Source organism: Mesoplodon mirus (assembly GCF_964341445.2).
Source record: "Mesoplodon mirus genome assembly, contig: HAP1_SCAFFOLD_871, whole genome shotgun sequence".
In the NCBI taxonomy this organism is placed as follows: Eukaryota; Metazoa; Chordata; class Mammalia; order Artiodactyla; family Ziphiidae; genus Mesoplodon; species Mesoplodon mirus.
In genome coordinates this window covers 168,643-183,977 of record NW_028295169.1, presented here as the reverse complement: position 1 = coordinate 183,977, position 15,335 = coordinate 168,643, and the positions used below count along the sequence as shown (strand labels likewise).

Below are 15,335 nucleotides of genomic sequence, written 5' to 3'. Positions count from 1 at the left end.
CGACAGCCAGCCGCCCGCCCGCCGCCGCCTCCAGCTCTCGCAAGTTTGAGCTCCCCCAGCCTCCGCTCACCCTCCGCTCACCCTCCGTTGCAGCGCCTGGGCGGTGGGGTGTCGGAGCGGTGATTCCCCAAAAAGGTTTGCCCGAGTTTCCCCAGCCGATTCCCGGCGCGTTTCGCCTATCTGGGTTCGAACCCCAGACCACTTGGGTGGCGTCCCCCTCGCCCCTTGTCCTCCCCTCCCCCGCTTGGACCGAGTTTCCTTCCTCCTTTCCATACTTCCTTTCTATTTCCTTTTTTTTTCTTTTAGATTCACTTTAGAAGAAATTTTACATCTTCTTCAAAACATAGTTCCTTTAGCTTTCTCTTTTATAGGCTAAATCGTCAACATTCAATTTTCTTCATCATTTATATTTGCCAATAAAATACTACTTTTTATGGATTCTCATTTATAGCTCTTTGTGTTATATAGAGTTAGATATTATTAACATATCTTATTTTACATGATTAGAGTATGAGAAAGAGGAGAACAAAAAGAAAAAAAAATGTGTGATGTGATGTGTGTATGTGGGAGGGGGGAGATTTATCACACACACATACACACAAACATATTCATATCAAAATAAGGAAGAAGTACTCATAACTATTACAGCCTGTGTTTCTCCAGCTGATCACATGATCATAGCTGGTATGTATAACAAGCTTCTTCCACTACCATCCTGTACACCCTATACCCTCAGCAAGCACTCCTGTTGGTCATAGATTCTTGCCTGCTAAACTTACCCAAACCTTTATTCCTGAAGGAACTGGACCATAGCAGCCCAACCTGAATTATGATAGTTTTCCACTGACTTTAATCATAGGAAATGAAAGTATTAAAAGGCACCCTGGAGGATCTTCTGCATTCCATACAGACCCTCCTTTACCCACATTATTTGGTAGCAACCCAATTTCATCTTGATAGAAGGATCTCTCCAACTAGTGCAGAAACCCCAGTCTTTGCCTGTTAATTCAGAAGTCCCATCTGGCTTGGTCAAACTCTCAACTTCTATTTCAATGAAAGTACTGTCAGGTTCCCTGGCAGAAGCATTATTTTCCTTGGTACTAAGATCTCACTGGACTTAACATCATGGAGATGAGAAGCAAATATTTTGCTAGTGGATCACTTGCAGTGATAGTGGAGGAGCCTCTCCCATTTTCCTCCCTTGGTTCCCTGACCCAGGAACTCTGACTCTGGGAGATATAGCACTATATGTGAAGGAATGGTGATCATACAGAACACTCTGGAGATATCACCTCAGCCCTGAAAGGTATTGCCATCTAGCTGGCACCATAACTGAGTCTCCCTTAGACCATTCCACCATTACATCTGTGGCTCTGTAAGGAAAACCATGGTTAGACTAATTAATTCCATGAGAATGGACCCATTGCCACATAACTATATCTCTGTATTTAAGCTGCAGGATATCAATGAGAGAGTATGAACGAATTAATAGAAAATGACTAGCATGCAAAGACAAAAAAGGGACTTTGTATCCCTTCTGAGGAAGGGATTCATCTGTTTTCAGTTGGACCTGGGATATTTGTACCATGTTAGGTGGAAGCACGACTTGGCTGTTTTCAATATTTGGAGAGCAATACAGTTTAAGGAGATTTGCATGGGTTGACAAGGGGTGAGCTATGGTGGCCTTTTGATGTGGCCACTTGGCTAGGCCTTACCACACTTTCCAGCATTCCTTTTCTGTATGTCTCTGGTTAGGGTGGGATATAGCAGAGTTTCCTACAGGGGACTGGAGGGGAAATGAAGCAGCAGTCATCTTATGTCCTCACTGGTCTGCTGGCTCATCTCATTGGTGAGAGACAGTGGCCAGGTCTGCCATTGCCCACCTTCCACTGGGCCTTCCTTCAGCTTCTTCTACTCTGGGACCAGTGTGGGTATTTAGTTCCATGAGGAAGGGGCTTGACTTCTGCAGGAAAACTACACAGTCAAGGTCAGAGGCAATAAGGGCTCACATAGGTTTCATTCTGTTTTCGTGGCCTCTAGCTTTTTTTTTTTTTTTTTTTTTTTTTTGGTGTATGGGTTCCGGATTGTTGCTACTTTACTTTACATCCATATTCTCTCCCTCGCGGCCTACTTTGTGACCCCCAAGCTCCAGGATCAGACACAGTCCTAAGAATTCAGCCTTACACAATTGTCTAGGTCAGACTGTTGCCTGTGTCTGATACTGGAGCTTGGAGTCCACAGGACATGAAGTCAGGGAGAGAAGACAGACAGATGGGCCTCATTTCTTAGTAGTTCTGCTTCTTCTGGGGGACCTATACTGAAATATTCCCTTTGTATTCTGGAAATGAATATTAATACATTCTTTCTTAGAAATATAGAAGAAAGAAATATGATGTCATTAACTTATCCTTAACTTTCCTAAAGATCCAGAATTATGCTGTGCCTTTTTCTTTGAAAGTCAGAAGTAGCATAACACCCTAAATGTTACTTATTTGCTAGCAATACTTAACAGAGAAAAAGAGGGATAACTTTACAGTCAGGAGAAAGACAAACGGCTTGGAAAAGACACAAAATAATTGTCAGCTCCTGAAAAAGTCTTTTTTAAAAACGTTTTTCTCTTTTTAAAACAGTAATAACTTCCCACCACAGAGAGGTGCTCTCACACTTACTTCTCCAATATTTGCAAAGCATTCAAGTCCTAAAATGTGCCAACATTTTTCAAACACAGGATTAAAAATAGAGTATTTTTGTTTAAAAATAATTATATGCCATAACATGGAAACAAATAATTCTGTAGTCTTTGGAAAACAATGGTTTGCCTGTGGATAAAGTCACCCTCCCGCCCTACCCTCAGCCATCATGTCCAAGGAACAATAACCTCCTAATGTGTTAAGTTCTCCATGCATTGTGTTTTAAAACAATGCTTTATGAGCACACCATTAGTGAGCTTTCGGCATTATCTCAGTATATGGTACATCTACAGAAATTTTTTATTTATACGCTTGTCCTTTTTTTTTTTTCCTAAGGTACTTGAAACATTTTGCTTTGTAGTAATTTTTACTTATTTATGTTAAATAATATCATCTTTTGTAAGCCGCTGGTGATTTTGCCTGAAAGGCTGACTGTTGATAAGAAACATTCTTCTCCTTTTATTTGGCTGAGTATTTTGTAACAGAGGAAACATGACACTGTGGTCAGGCATCAGGCTTCAGAGAAAACTACTAACTTCAAAGTCTAGCTCTGCTCCCAGCCTGCTCTGCAACCAACAGCATGCCTTAACCTCTCTGTGCCTTATTTCTTTTCATTGGAAAAACTAAGATGATAACAAAATATCTACTTCCAAGATTTGTTTTGTAGATTAAATAAGCTAGTTCATGTAAAGTCCTTCACATAGCACCTGGCAAATGCTCAATAGATACTACCCATAATAATATTGTCTTCTGCGCTTGCCAATAAACTATGAAACTATATGGATCTAAAGGACAAGGCTTATAATTAACCAAAAAAAAGGAGTAAAGACCTTAGTTAATAAAAGTAAAATAATGTATCTTTTAAATATAGAGATATTGCTTCTACACAGAAATATTGCTCAAATAATAAATGTCAGACAAATAGATGCACATAACTGTTTTATAACTAGCAGCTGGATCCTTAACTCTCTATAACTTTGAAATGGAGCTGCAAAGTACAATGCATTTCCCTCAGTAGTTTCTCTAGATTCCCGTTGAATTTGTGCAGGGTCAATTGATACATACAAGCACTATTTGATAAAACATATTTTTCAAAAAGTGAGAACAGCACGTAATTACCTCTACATGATATATCTTTGGTAATTGCAGATAAATTGGTAAAAATATTTCAATTAGGCAAGCAGACTATTGATTGCAACTTACTAGGCTGTAAGAAAAAGTGATTTTTCTCTCAAGTTTTAATATAAGTACTTACTTGTTTTATTTACAACAAATACAAACCTTCTCATTTCAGCAGCTCAAAGTCTTCATGGAAAAATCACATGATTACTAATCCTCAAGACTGACTCTCTGTATTTTTTGCAAGTTTTCACCTACTTATTATGTTCCTGCTGGGAAGTTCCTAAAAATTACATTTCCTATAACTGGGAGTATTACTAGTTCTTTCTATCAATCTATTTTTAAAGTGCAGAACCTTCAGAACTTTCTGAATATATTCTTTTTAGAAAGGAAAACAAGAAGGTCACAGATTCTTCTTTTTCCTTTAATATTTCTCAACCACACACTCACACACACATTCCCTTTATATCTTACGAATTCATGAGAAAGCTCATTCTGTTTGCAATTTTAATTTTTGCTTTTGTTGACATGCAGTCTTCCTTAAGGGAACTTGATTATCCTTTTATACTGAAGGTAAGCTATGTACTATATTCATTTTAATTGAGGATGCACTGTTTGGAGATTACATCATCTGGTTAGTTACATTTTTCCTTTCTTCCTTGAGTTGATCTCAAAGGAAACATGTGTGCATTTATAGTTCATGTATTACTGATAGCTATCCTGAGTATAACAGCATTTATACTCAGCTCTAGTTATAACTTGTTTCACTCAACCAAAACCACACTTTTCTACTGATTATAAGGTTTTAAATTCATCACAGATATCAAAGCAAGAGAGTACAGTGAGACTCAGTAAGCTTATGGAGGGGAGCTGGGGGTTTTATACTTAACTGAGGGAAACTTGATCATTGATGACACTGGTTTATGACAGCGTCAGGATGGCATTAGGCAGCTCTGACGTGATAACTCCAGGGCACAATTTTTCACCTCTTGGGAGGTAGTGTGAACATCTGAGCAGCTTAGCCAGTCAACTGTGTCTCCCTACAGCCATCATTCATCCTCTAAAATCTAATGATTCTCTTAGTTCCATGGCAGAATCAGGTCACTCTAGGTAGTTCTATGTTATGTGAACAAAAGAATCGCTGAGGATAGTAAAAACTAATGTTAATTTATCAAGGATCATACGTTAAGTATAATATTTTATAAATCATTTATTTTACTCTAAAATTAGTTGACAATTTTTTCCCCATAATTTGATTGGCACATTTGATAATTTGCACAGAAATGTACATGATAAGTGAACATAATGATGTTAAATAGTGGAAGATTGGAGCTGATGCAAAAAGAAAAGGTAATTAAATATATAGAAATTATAACATTATTCAAATTCCTACCCAATCTGCAATCCTTTCTCCAATTATATTTTTTCTGGAATATAGTCTTTTAAGCCAAAAGCACTTAGAATGGTCATTTTAGAGATTATGAGAGAGGAATTATAGCCCAGAGAAAACCTACATGCAATAGGTAGCTAGGGGCAGGCTTATTGAATGACATTATTCAGCCAACAAGTTGATACATCATCTTAAATCTGAAATTTTGAACAACTGCAGATAAAATGTCCTAAAACATACGAGGCAGGATGGTGTCTTCAGTTTCCCTCACTTACTTTATCTTTCTTTCCTTTTCTCACTCTTACAGGAAGAGAATCTCCCTTTAACTCATTATGGTTATGCTATAAAAGACTGAGTGATAAAAAAATAAGTTTATTTCAAAGGTGCCTCACTCTGAATCATCTGAATGACAGGGATCATTATACTGAAGAATGGGACTCACTGAGAGCATATAAAAAGGAGCCTTATTTTTATCCTCCACTGTCCATTCCCCCTGTGCTGTGAGACTTGTTTTGCCTTTGCTTCCTTGGGTGAAAAGCAGTGCACATCCCATACCTGCCATGGTCACTTTCAGATAACAAGAATCCACCAGTAACTTCCAGTTCCACACACAGTCTCAGTTCAATAATTATTTTGTTCAATCCACTGTATTAATTTCAACATTATGAATTTCATTTAAAGTTGAAATTCCACCCATCCCCCATCAAGAGAGAAGTTTTCAATCCACACTAGTTGTTGGAGTGTGGCATGAAAGCTCTTACTAGATTAATAATGTTGTGTGTGCCTGGTAGATGCTTAAAGCTGACACTTTCTCTTATGGTGCGTGGGTTCTTCCGAGCCCACTGCCCCATCACTGGGAATTTCTCACACGTGGTTCCCTTTAGGGTTACCAAGAGCAACTCTATTCTGGATGGTTAGTTTTAGCCATTGCCTATATCTTGTCCTATGCAAACAGCCTACCCAATCCATTGCCAGGAAACCCTATAGAAATTTAGGTCTTATAATGTCAGTAATTTATTTAAAAATAACTCATCATCACATGTGTGACATTTAGGGAATACATATTTGTATTATACCCTCTAGGTATTTGGTTGACACTTGAAATACTTTAATCAGGAATATTCACCCTAAGGGTAGCGAGTCAGCATTTGAAAATTAGGAACTTTCGATTTCTACTGAGAGAAATAAGGAACCCCTGGAAAAATCATAAAGAGGTAGATTTCAACTAAAAACGATTGAACTATCATTGCCTCAATCTGCAATAGAGGACTTGTTAAACAGCCTAAGGGAATTTACAAATATGTACGTATTTGCTAAACGGGTAGTGGTTGAGATATGTTTATTGACTAGCAAATTTGTACAGATACTTGGCCTTTGGACAAGTTCTAGAGAACTCAAGGTGTAACATTTTCCCAAGTGGGGGTTTTAGCCCAGGTGTTTATTCCTTCGGTGCCACCATGATATGAAGGAATCTGTCATCGTACTAGAGGAAAAGGTACTAAATGTAGAACTGAATAGCGATGAACTTATGGGATATAGGACTGAATATGGCTGCAACAGTACAGCTCAGGACTGTCTGGGGTCTATTTGCCAATTCATTTTTCTACGAGTGATAGAATTTGGTCTAAGCCTTGCTTTCACTGTAACATCTCACCTGGTTGTGCGATTTTGAGAGAGGATATTTACAGCGCTCATGTTGCTCTAATCATTGGAAGCCTCTAGCCTCCAGAGTGGCAGCGTGAAGAAACTGTCAGAAGGCTGATTTCAACTCAGACACCTCTGTCCTTGATCTGACCTAATACCACCTAGCTATCCAGTCTTTTGTTCCTTAGGAGGATATGAGTCAGACAAGAATACACTGTGCGCCTCAAGCTCAAGGGGGGGCCATAGTAAGCTATCTGAGTGGTCTTCTTAAACTTGTTATTTTTTCACATTATATGAAGAGGGAAGTACCTTCCACTTTGTTTCCTTGAGGACTGCGATTGGGACTCACAGCACTTCAAGAACTCTCCCTTAAAATCTTCTCTTAATCTCTAAATCCTGACACTTTTGTTGTCTCTATGTAGTTGAGAAGCTTTAGATTTAAAAAAAAAAGTTTGCTTTTTACTCCGTTTCAAATAGTCGAATCACAATTCAACTTGGGATGTGGGAACAACTGGCATTTAGTGTGCTGCCGTCTCAGTCTGAGAAGGAAATAGTTCGATTTTGTTATCCTACTATGCATAATAAAGTGTAACTTCTAGAAAAATATTTTCAGGTAAGTTGTTTTATTTTTTTATTTATTTTTTTTGCGGTACTCGGGCCTCTCACTGCTGTGGCCTCTCCCGTTGCGGAGCACAGGCTCCCGACGCGCAGGCTCAGCGGCCATGGCTCACGGGACCAGCCGCTCTGCGGCATGTGGGATCTTCCCGGACTGGGGCACGAACCCGTGTCCCCTGCATCGGCAGGTGGACTCCCAACCACTGCGCCACCAGGGAAGCCCTCAGGTAAGCTTTTTTTGATATTTCATCACATAATCTGTAGTGAACCAATAATTTTCAGGCTACCACTGGGCTATTTGCTACAGTAAAACAGTGATTTAATCTAGTAAACCAATTGATTATGCGAAAGTATAATTTAAAAATTATCTTACTTATACAAATATAAATGTAACTAAAAATTATTTCATTATTGGGGGGGCAGAGAGATAGTAGAGCTGGTTCAAAGAACACTTTAAGGCATTTATAAATAGTGGAATAAGAAATAACAAAAATAATACCATGAAAGACATGACTAATTAAAATTCTCTGGGGCAATAAAATCATAAATTTGGGTTTATGTTGTTTTTTTTTTCTTTTCTTTTTTGCTGGTGAGAAACCTGTAAACTAAGACGTGGCTTTACAGTGGTGTCTGGGCACTAATCAAATAGTAAAGAGCTAAATCTAACTCAAGTACATTTTCCTGGAGAATTACATAATCTTTGGGTGATTCTTTTAAGCAATGCCCCTGCATGACATTGAAAGGACATACCACATTCCCTTTGTCTTATTTGCAAATTGTGGATAATTTTTCCTAATAAAGGACAATATATGCCTCCTGATGTGATTATATAAGCACTTTAACTGTTTTAGATAATTAAATGAGAAAATAATGATGGCCACTATGTATAACATGGCATAAAATACATATTTCATATTCCTCAATTTCTTTGGATCCCACTAACAACAATAAATTTGGAATAACTGGTTTTTAAGGTCATATCTGACACCAAGAGCCATTCGTTTATTTTTCTAACTGCTTGAACTGTTAGCAACTTTCAACACTGTGGCCTTTCTTTTCAAACAATCTCTTCTTGGTTTCACTGACAGCTCTTCATCCTGCTTTCTATCCTAAGTATCTGGTTATGTTCATCTTTGTACTCTTCTCAGCACTATTTATAGTGTTTTCTCATATTCTTCTTTGCTGGGGATCTACCTCTTCTTCGCTAAAATCCTACCTCTTCTCCTGAGCTGTTACATGTCGGAGCAATTAAGACCTGGTCTGAGACCCCATTTTTTTTTCACTCTGCATTCTCTGTCCTGGTAATCTGATCCACGTTTACTGCTGTAAATGTCATCTCTAGAAAAATAGGCTCCAAATTAGTAGCTCTAGTGAGAATCAGACATCACCAAAAGTTGCTTAATCAGTATCTACATATGGATAAATAAAAGCCAACTCCAAGTCAGCCAGTCCTAAACCAAACTCATCTCTCTCTTTTGCTGTTTTTTTCTTCACTATTTTCATTTTAATGAACAACCCCATAGTAAATCCAGTTGAATAAGACAGTAACATAGGCATTGTCCTTAATGCTTGTCCTTAATCCTCTCTTCTGTATATAATTCACATTGGGATCTTTCAAGTTTACTCTCTAAATCTGTCTCAAAGGCATTCATATTTTTCAACATCAGTACCACTTTCACTCTAAGCCAAAAACCACCATTTCTTGCTTAGACTAATACTGATTCTATCTAAATAGTTTCACTAACGTGTACCTTTTGCTCTCCATCCAGTTCTCCACACTACAAAAAGAATAGCCATTTTAGAAATCACATATGTTCAGGTTATCCTTTAAAACCCTACAGTGGATTCCTATTTCTCTTAGGAGGAAGGGAAAAAGAAATCCTTCATTTGCCACACAAGTCTTGCACGATCTTTCACCCAGCTGTGTGAGCGGGTGTAGTGTAGTTGTTATAGACAAGAGTTGTGGAGCTACACTGCCTGGGTTCAAACCTAAACACCTTCACACTTTAACCGGCTGAACTATACAAGATGTTTCCTTCTCTGAGCCTCAGTTCTCAGAGAAGTTATTACTTGTACCTACTTCATATAATCATTTAAAAACTCGAATAAGCTAACACAGATCAAATACTTTGAGCAGTGGCTTTCACTCAATTAGACATGAATTTACCATAGTATTAGTATTACTTTTCTTTCTCATTTCATGATTATCTCACGCTCAATCTCTGTAGTTTTTTAATTTGCTTTAGTGCTGAAAACCCATGCTCAGTGCCCCCTCTCCCTTTCATTTGTACCTGCTACCTCCTCTACTTGGAATGTTCTTTTCCCCCCCTTACCTCTGGGGGCCTTGACATTTATGGTGATTCCCCTTAACCCTGGCCCCGCTTCTCCAAGTCGTACCTTCATTTCATTATCTTCTTTGAACCCAGTGAGTTGAATTTTCTTTCCTGCCAGAAGGCTGACTGATGCAGAAGCTCTGCCCGTTGTAGACACTTAGGATTTACGCTGATGGAGACTCATCTTCACACCCATGCATCTAAGATCCTTATGGCACAGGGAGAGGGTATAAATATTAATTCACTAGGTCTTACATCTCCTTCCTGCAATTGACTTCTGCTCATGTTTAACTGGTCAAGCTATATCATATTTCCACATCACTCTTCAAATGGAGCAGGAAAGTACAGTGTTACCATTTTCTTGGAGAAGAAGGGGAACTAGAACACATATTACCCTGTTATGACTACAAAGCAAAGCATAAGTAAGGGCATTAGAATGTGAAAGTACATAGACTGTTGGAGGTTGTTGATCTAGTGTGAGATGAGCTTGACACATATTCCAGGATTCGATGGAAACACCTGTGAGGTCAGCTCAGTGAGGACTCTACGTGTCATGCAAAATTTGTGTGGTGTCCTTTTCTTAGAATTGAAAAGGAGACATAGGAAAAGAAATCTGGGAAGGAGAAGACAGGAGCATATCTATATTTTGGAATATCATAATTTAATCATTCTATCCTGCTCGTAGCTTCTTTAACTAAGGGAGATTATATAAACTGTTTTCAGATAAATTTGAAATATCCTGAGCTCATTATTTCAGCATCTGGAATGTAGAGTCAACCAAGATAACAAATTGTATGATTTCTCTATTAGGCAGAGGCTTCTACAGCATGAATCAAGGAAATTAGAAGGATCAAGTTACTAGTTTATTAAATTAGCACTGACATTATCACAGTCTCAGAGGAAAAAAAAAACAAGATTGTTTGCAATAGAAAACGTTTTGTAAAATAGCCCTTAATCAGAATAGTCATTTGGAAATATTCTAGCAAAAACGTATATGTAAAGCAGCACTGCACCTCAGACTTGAAATTTTCCAAATAATTAATAGCAAGTAAAAATGTTATATAAATCCATGGAAATAAAATTGGAGTGGCCAAAACATTACTGAAGAATTCTGAGATAAGGACAGTAAATTCATGAAGCACAAATAAAATGACATAAATACCTCTATGTTCTGAATGTAATTTAATTATTGACTCTCACATACATAGCTAGAGTATCATCAATCACCATAGATAATATTTTTTCTGAGCCATCAAAGCTAATTATAGTCAGAAATCTCACTCACTGAGACTAAACATTACACTACATTAAAAATCAATCTATTATGTGATGTCAGGAAGTTCTGTTGAGTGTAGTGATTTTTTATGAGCCTCAAAATTCTATGTTAATTACCTGAATATTTTACATAGATGTCTCAAATAGTCCTTGTAAGTAATAAAAACAGTGGTGATTTGTATTTCACCATTGCTAAGATAATTTTCAAATTAGAATATTGACAGAGGGGAATAAACCGAAATACAATAGGAAAATGCAAGAAAAAGGCAGAAGTAGAACTAAATGAACCATCTTTTCACTGAGGGCTTCTTCACTTTTCCCTAAAATATGTCCCACTGATTCTAAGGTTGTGTCTACACTATGCTAAAGGATATTTTAAGTTTCCAATAATTGAGTCTTCCCAAGTACTTGTATGAATCAATTCAAATCTGATACTTCATGTTCAAAGAATTTTAGAGACAAAAATTCTTAGGAGATTGGAGATTATGTAATTCATTATAAACACGGAAGCTGGAAAATAGGGTAAGTAGAAAGGTTTCACCATGAGTGGCATAGTTAGACCCTGTGTTTCCCAACTAGTTAAGAGAAATATTTTTACCAAATCACAAATAAACAGTGAATGCTTACAATTATATTTATAACTAAAATAATTTCTCTCCACTTGAAACAGTAGTGTATCTATTCAACAAATGATATTGCAGCAACTGGACATTCTCATGCAAGAAAATGAATATAGACACAAAACTTACACCCTTAACGAAACAACCCAAAGTAGATCATAGACCTAAATATGAAATGCAAAACCATTAAACTTCTAGAATATGAATAGGAGAAAACCAAGATGACCTTGGTTATGGCGATGACTTTTTAGATACAGCACCAAAGGCACAATCCATGGACTTCATTAAAATTAAAAATTTTGCAAAATTGTTGTTTCTGACAACACTAAACATATTCTTACCATTAAATCCTGCAATTGCACTGCTTGGTATTTATCCAAAAGAGATGAAAATGTATGTCCACACAAAAACCTGCACACAGATGTTTATAGTAACTTTATTCATAATAGCTAAAATTTGAAAGCAGCCAAGATGTCCTTCAGTAGGTGACTAGATAAATAAACTGTGGTATATCTAAACAATGGAATATTGTTCAGCACTAAAGGGAAATAAGCTATCAAGCCATAAAAAGACATGCATTTTAAGACATTTAAAAAAATTAAAATAACTACTGGGTATACAGAAAAATACCTAAAATGAAAAAGGGTCTTTTATTTTCATACAGTAATAATGAAGTAAGAATTTTAGTTTAAGATCAGTTAGACATTTAAAAGCCTTTACATTTTCCAAAAGAAATTAATGTATTACTATTGAACATTTTGTTAAAAATGCCACAGACAAGACTATGAGACTCTCTAAGTATTACTTCTATCATCTTACTAAAATCAGTAAAAATAAGTTTGCGTTAACACATTCCAGCTTCCTCTCTCTAGAAATAGAATGAGAAAAAAAGCAATAATAATAAGAGACAGTAGCTTCAAATCTTTTTAAAAAGTTATTCCCAACTGCACATCCATTATCAGTCATAGAAAATGTAGGGCTGCGGTAGAAGTCATGGTTTCCAGCACTCTGAAAAGCACATTATTTTAAAGATGGATCAATATAAAAGAAGAAAAATACTCAAATCATCTGAAGATGATGTAGTATTAAAAAGCTTTGGGGGAAAATGAGGCTGCAATTTGAACAAAATTATCTACTTACAAAGAAAGGAGGACATGAGTTATTGTCTAAGAGTTACCATAAAGACACTAAAAAGAAAAGAAATCACACACACACACACACACACACACACACACAATCCTTATATAACTAGTAACTTAAAATTAACAAATAATATGTCTTCGATTTACTTGTGATGAATAAACCTCACTTGAATTAACAGAGGAAAGCATTTAAACATAAGAAACAGAAAAAGAGTTTCAACAGTTTTAAAATATACCTAGTTTATGTTGTAAAGAAACGCTATTGACAACAAAATGCTCCTAAAAGGAACTTTGGTAATAGAGTCCAGCTGAAAACCACTGTCTATTTACAAGGTAGACTTGGGGTGCTGCACTGAACAGTGTGCCCCCAAAATTCATGTCCGTGCAGGATCTGTGAATGTGACCTTGTTTGCAAGGGTCTTTGCAGATGTGATTAGTTAAGATGAGGTCATACTGAATTAGCATGGGCCCTAAGTCTAATGGCTGGTGTCTTTATAAGAAGAGGGAAATTTGAACACAGAGATACAGACACAAACAGAGGCAAATAGGCCGTGTGATGTCAGAGGCAGTGACTGGAGTGATACAGATAGAAATGCCAAGAATTGTCAGCAACAACCAGAAGCTGGGAGAGAGGCATAGAACAGATTGTCCCTAGAGCCTTCGGAAGAAGCATGGCTCTGCTGACACCTTGATTTCAGACTTCTAGGCTCCAGACAATGAGGGAATACAATTTCTGTCATTTGTGGCATTTTGTTACAGCCACCTTAGAAATTAATATACTTGGTAAAAATTCAACCCAACAGTCATTTTTATTTTGATATATATCACGAAACTAAACCCTAACTAATGCGTTTCCCATTTTGCCTCCATCTCTGATTTTTTTTAAGCTAGCAAGTATTCGTTTCTTGCTTATACCTTCAAAATAAAAGTTATGATTTTGATGACATGATAGCTAAAATCTTTACTCATTATTCTGGTCCATATACATTTATTCATGACATCAAAATTCATTTATTGAGCATCTAATATATATTTTATTCTAAATCTCATCTTTGATTTCTCTAGTAGTCCAAACCTTCTCATTTGTGATAGAGTTTCAAAAATCACTTGGCTAAATGGATAATTTATTGAGTGTCCAAAGTATTTTCTTGAGTTAATAATTTTCAAAAATTGTATTACTCCATTTCAGAAGAGAATGACAGGGCTTTTCAAGAAATTATCATTTATTATATAGAAAAGATTCCAAGTATTCTTCTGGATCATCTGCCGGTTCAGTTTCTAGTTGCAAAAAGGCACCACATGACATACTTAGCCACAGTCTTGGATGATTGCTGTTGGCATCAGAAAATTTCTGCTCACTAGGACCTATGGACCTGTGATTATTGCTACTACTTATCAACACCATCCTCTTAGAAAATTATCATCTTAGAAATATTTCGACTATCACGAATACTACTGTACAAGTACTAATTCTGCGAGTATTGATTGCTGTAAAAATGTAGCAAATGATCTGGAAATGATCTACCAGTCACAATCTGGACAATCACAAATCTAATTACAGAGTGCAACATTGAAAATATACTAGAGGAAAGGTATGGAACCCTGCAGAACACATTACTAACATGTATAACTTTGTTGTAGGAGATGGGGATGCTATTTGTATTTTACATATATATATATATATATAGTCTATATTTTCAGACTTATTACAATGAACATGTGGTTCTTTTGCCATTTAAAACATAGATTTAAGAAATTGGAAAAGTTCTTTTTCAAAGAGAAGTTGTTCTTTTTAATCCTATGATTGCAGGCAAGTTTTCTATATTAAAGTCTTGAGAATTGCTTTTCTTCAGGAAATCTGTCTTTGCCTTCAACTGATGGGATGAATCCCACCCAGGCTATGGAGGATAAACTGCTTTACTCAAAGTCTCCTGATTTAGATGTTAAACACATCTTTAAGTAGACATTCACAGCAAGATCTAGATTATTGTTTGACTAAACAGTTGAGCACTATATCCTAGAAGGCTGACATATAAAATTAACTGTCATGTTGAATTTCTAATCAGGAGAGTGGCAAGATGAGTCCTGTGTTTCAGAAGATATCTTTGGAGAATGGAAGGACATCGGAAAGAGAGCACGGATGAAGGTGGACATGTCACTAGGAGGAGGATGAATGAATAAAGATCAGAGATGATAGAGATAAACTGCGTTGTTCTTGTTTTGGTGGAGAGGACTATGTGGATGGTTTGAAGGATGAAAAGCAGTAAGATTAACAAGGGTTGGTAAATGATTGTATATTGGATGTAGGGGAAAAAAAGGAAGACATAAAACTCTACCATCCTCCCATAATTAATTGGATTTTAAAATAGAAGCTTTACTATTCTTTCACTTTAAAGCAAAGACAACCTATTGCTAATTCCCACTTATAATTATCTCCCAGAACTCTTAATCTGCAGTATTCATCCTCTTCTGAATAACATTCTTCTGAAGACTATTTTAGTTAATTT

The 15,335-nt window shown here is 36.7% G+C and overlaps 1 long non-coding RNA gene across 1 annotated transcript; it reads left to right on the top strand.

Annotated features, from left to right (window-relative positions):
• Positions 1–73: 73 nt before the first annotated feature.
• Positions 74–15,019, top strand: LOC309797680. Its single transcript, XR_014292775.1, has 3 exons — positions 74–135; positions 7,561–7,685; positions 14,895–15,019. It is a non-coding gene; the product is annotated as an uncharacterized lncRNA (long non-coding RNA).
• Positions 15,020–15,335: the final 316 nt, after the last annotated feature.